The sequence below is a fragment of the Lactuca saligna genome, chromosome 7 (genome assembly GCF_052625555.1).
Source record: "Lactuca saligna cultivar CGN05327 chromosome 7, ASM5262555v1, whole genome shotgun sequence".
Taxonomy (NCBI): Eukaryota; Viridiplantae; Streptophyta; class Magnoliopsida; order Asterales; family Asteraceae; genus Lactuca; species Lactuca saligna.
In genome coordinates, this window is record NC_136423.1 from 11,054,298 (window position 1) to 11,059,870 (window position 5,573).

Here is a 5,573-nt window from a genome sequence, read left to right on the forward strand (position 1 = left end):
CCGATTTTGTTTATGCTTGTTTAAAAATCAGAGTAACATTTTAAAGAAAAGTGTTGCGGAATTTTTTCCCAGAAAAACATGATAAATACGTTATCAAAGAATTTTCGAAGAAATGTATTTTATTCATTTTAAAACTTTGGGTTGTCATCGTCAATATAGAAACATAAGCATAAACAAAACTTACATTCATTAAAACTAGTGATTTACATCTCCTTAATCTCTCAGTGTAATGTAACTTCATATTGATACCTGTGATACAATAAACTTGAATGGTTCAGGTTGGAAAACCTGGTAAGTACATAGAGTTTTCAACCCACATAAATATACTTATGTTCAATCTCCCCTAAGAATCATTTATCATTCACTCATTCGGTCCTAAGGATTGTCCTAAGGAGTAGGCACGAATTCCATCGTTGCCTATGACACAACTATTAATATTATCTATTAAGCGCATCTGCTAATATTATCATTTAGGCGCAACTGCCAGAATTATGACAATCTCTATTAGGCGTAGCTGCCGATATTGTCCTTTGGGTGCGGCTGCCAGGGTTATGATGCCCTCTATTAGGTGCAGTTGCCGATACTATCCTTATGGCGCAACTGCTCGGATGTTTAGAGTAGATCAAAAACATCTACAGATTATGGCGCAACTGCCAATGCTCATCTATAGGGTACTAGGTCATTTGGTGCTAATATTCACCTATAGGGAACTATGTCCATACTACCAATGTTCCTCTATATCAGCTTTCACCCCTCATCATTCATCTACCCATCTTTTACTCAACATATTTTGTAGATATAAAATACATATACAATTTAAATCATTTACAACATGTATAAAATCGTTAATCCAACATAGATAACAAGTATACAGATAATATGCACACATAACACATAATTTATATAAAAACTTCATATCTATTTGTAAGATGAAAGTAACTATGCACTCACTTGTTATAGTGACGACTCGAAATTCGAGCAATGCTTCGCTGCTTAACGATATGATTTCCTTCGATGAAACCTATTATTATTACCACTAGATTTTAGTCTAATATTTATTGCGACTAATTATTAGTTTAGATTCGTCATTAACTCAGAGTCTACTTCATGATCTATCAAGTAAGGATCAACCAGGTAGGACAGTTGGGAGGCAGGACCATTTTGACATATAGCTTTTCTGAAATCCAACAGCCAAACCCAACGTGACCATTCTAGACACTTCTCCTGTAAGTAGTTCAATCAGTATAATGACTTTGAATCACTGATAAATCTTATTTATAGGTTCATAATAACGATGTTATATTTATATATAAGCTATATTTAAAGTATGGTAGACGTATCTCACTTACAGTGGGTTTTTATTAAAAACCATGCTTTGCTGGAGCAGCGTTTCCGAGCGGAAAAGCTCTTTTTCTCGGAGCCATCAGGAGCTCTGGGGCTTCTTTCTCGTGCTAGGGGGTACCCTAGGCTTTTTTTTGGGGGGGGGGGGGTTGGGGGTGTTAGAGAGTGTTTAGAGAGAGAAAGAAGTAGGAAAAGGTGTGAGGATTGAGGCATCCCCCACACCTATATATATAGGCTTCTTGGAGCAACTCCACGTCGTGGAGCTTCTCTCTACGTCGTGGTCTTGCGTAGGCTCCAAGGCTTCGCCTGGTGCTGACACGTGGCACTAGGCGCATGTAAAACAATCAATCTTTAAATATTCATAACTTTCGCATATGAGCTCCGTTTTCAACGTTCTTTATATCCACACATAGGTTTCATAGGTCAATAATCGATCGATCTAAAATTCAAATTTCGGGTTGTGCATTGCTATGCCCAATCTTAGAAAAATCATAACTTCCTTATACAAAATCAAATTTGGGCGTTCTTTTTATGCACGCTCTTGGGTTAATGTATACTACAACTTTCGTTTAGATCGATCAAGCCAAAAAGTCCTCTATCGGAAATTCACTATTTACGTCACGCAGTGTCGTGCCGGTATTGTCGCAGAACTTCGACGAGCCATAACTTCTTTGTTATGACTCGGATTGCGGAGTTTTTATATGTACAGAACCCTTGTGACATATGCTACAACTTTTATTAAGATTAGTCATTCTAAATAATCTTCTATCAAAAAGTCATTTTTGACACTTATTGTCTCTAAATTGACTAGCCCGAATCTACGGGCGTTACACCGTATGAGATGAACAAGGAATTGGATGAAAGGTACCACCAACGAGCTCATCAAGAGAGATATGAGATGGTAAAGTCCATCATTACCAACAATATGAAGGATGAAGAGTCTGTTACGACCCACTTGTAATGCATGCAATGTTATGTGGATCGTTTGTTGAAACTCATTGTGAACTTTGATGAGGAATTGGCTATTGACATTGTCTTGCACTCATTGCCAAGTTGTTATGACGAGTTCATCATGACATATCATTTGAAAGAGGTGGAAACCACATTGAGTCAATTCAAATCTCGCTGAGAACTGCTAAGAGTGGAATGAAGGGAAAGAGTATTGTCTCCACTCCTACTGTTGTTGATCCCATCTTGGCCTTTGGGCAAGGGAAGGGGAAGAAGAGGAGAGCTCCTCCAAAACAAAACTGGAAGGGAAAGTCCCAAGCAGGGTCCTCAAGTAATGGACCAAAAGGAAAAGCCAATGTTGATGCTCCTCCTGCCTCTGATCCTAAGGAGGCTACTTGCTTTTACTGCCATAACAAGGGGCATTGGAAATGAAGTTGCCCCAAGTACTTGCAAGACATAAAGGATGGAAAGTTGAAGACAACCTCGACAGGTATTTACACTATCCTATCTAAAAACTCATCACATTCAAATTCTTGGGTCCTTGATACAGAATGTGGTTTTCACATTTGTTGTGACTTGTAGGGAATAAAAAGAAGTGAGGATATGGAGCATGGGAAGATGAACTTGATTATGGGCAAAAGGAGATCGTCACCTGTTACCAAGAGTGATGTTTATTCTTTAGTGCTTAGTAGTTGGTTATGTTTAGATTTGAACAATTTTTGCTATTCGTCAGAAATGACAAGAAATATTATTTCATTTCATGGTTTATACAGGAAAGGTTTTAGATGTTCTTTTGATAATGAGAATGGTTCTATTTATGCTTATAAAAATGGTGTATTTTATTTTGAAGCATTTCCTTGTGATGACGTGTAAGAAACTATGATGGTTGTAGACAGTTATGATCATAACCCATCAAGTATAACCATAATAGATTTAATCTTAGCCACTGGTGAGAAGGTCTCATCATATTCAACCCTTGGGGTTTGAGTAAAGCCCTTCTCAACCAGTCGAGCCTTGAAAGTGTGTACCTTTCCATCCATTTCGGTCTTCTTCTTGAAGATCCATATGCACCCAACTGTCTTATGACCATGTACATTGTCAACAAAATTCCAAACTTGGTTGTCTTACATGGGCTTGATCTTACTGTCAATTGCCTCTTTCCACTTGGCAGACTCAGGGCTCGCTATGGCTTCCTTGTAATTAAAAGGCTCATATAAATTTATCAGTGTATTATCACTGATAAATATATCACCATCTGTAGTAATATGGAAACCATAAAACTCTGGTGCCATTCTAACTCATTTGGAACGTCTAAGAGGTAAGGACTCATCAATAGGTTCAACCAAAATTTCTTCCTCGGGTTGAGTGCTAGTGTTAGAGGTTCCTTCATCATTTGACTCTTGAATTTCTTCAATGTTGATTGTACTCCCACTGTCCTCTTTTCATATGAGCTCTCTCTCACAAAAGAATCCCCTTCGTGCTACGAAGACCATGTTTTCACTAATTTTAAAACAGATATCCAAAGGGCTTTTGTGGGGAGCCGATGAAAATACATCTCTCACTTCGAGGTTCAAGCTTGTCGTGATTCTCTCGTCTAACGAAAGCTTCACAACCCCAAACTTTGATATGTGCCAACGAGGGAACCTTCCTTGTCCACATCTCGTGAGGTGTTTTGGAAACCTTGTTTGTTAGGACAAGATTAAGAATGTGGGCGAAAGTCTCTAAAGCATACCCCCAGAATGAGATTGGAAGTGAAGCTCGACTCATTATGGAATGAACCATGTCCAAAAAGATTTGATACGCCTCTCAGACACACCATTAAGTTGTGGTGTTTTAGGAGGTGTTAACTGTGAAACAATTCCACATTCCTTGTGGTAGTCATGGAACTTAATACTAAGATACTCAACACCTCTATCAGATCTGAGCATCTTGATCTTCCTACCTAATTGATTCTCGACTTCTTGTTTGAACTCTTTGAACTTTTCAAAGGTTTTTGACTTATGCTTAATTAAGTAGATATATCCATATCTGCTATAATCATCATTAAAAGTCACATAGAATCAATTTGCATTCCCTGTGGTGGATCTGAAGGGCCCTCACACGGCTATGTGTATCAGATCCAACAATCCTTCACCTCTTACACAAGAACCAGTTAAAGGTGATTTAGTGATCTTTCCAAGTAAACAAGACTCACATGTATCATATGACCTTAAGTCAAATGATTCCAACACTCCATCCTTTTGGAGTTGGGAAATGTGCTTCTTCTTGACATGTCTAAGACGACAATCCCATAAGCATGCTTCGTCTAAACCATTAGACGAATCAATATGAAACACACTATTTCCTAAATTTTCTATTACTATCAAAGTTTCATATACACCATCACAAGGCAATGCTTCAAAATAAAATACACCATTATACTAAGAATTAATAGATCCATTCTCATTATCAAAAGAATATCTAAAACCTTGTATGTACAAACCATGAAAGGAAATAATATTCCTCATCATTTCTGATGAGTAGCAAAAATTATTCAAGTCTAAATATATTCCACTACTAAGCTTTAAAGAATAAACGCAGATCATGGTAACAGGTGACGATCTCCTATTGCCAATTATCAGGTTCATCTTCCCAAGCTCCACATTCCTACTTTCTCTTAGTCCCTGCAAGTCATAGAAAATGTGAAAACTACATTCTATGTCAAGGACCCACGAATTGGAATGTGATGAATTTTTAGACAAAATAGTGTAAATACCTGCGGAGATTGGCTTGATCTTTCCATCCTTAAGGTCCTGCAGGTACTTGGGGAAGCTTCGTTTCCAATGCCCCTTGTCTTGGCAGTAGAAGGACATAACATCTTTTGGATCGGTGGTAAGTGGAGCAGAATTGATTTTTCCTTTGGGTCCACTACTAGAATACCCATCATGAGACTTTCTCTTCCAATTTTGCTTTGAGGGAGCTTCCCACTTTTTCCCCTTCCCTTGTCCAATAGCCATGACTGGGGTAGCAACAATAGGATTGGATTCAACACTTTTTCCTTTCAATCCACTTTCAACGGTTCTCAACAAGCCTTGAAGTTTAGTCAATGTAACTTCCTCTTTGCTCAGATGATAAGTCATCTTGAACTGATCATAGCAAGGAGGTAATGAGTGCAAGACTATGTCAATAGCCAGCTCCTCATCAAAATTCACATTCATCTTGAGCAAACGATCCACATATCTCTGTATGCGTGGCAGGAGGGTCGTGATGGACTCTCCATCCTTTATCTTGGTGGTTATAAATGA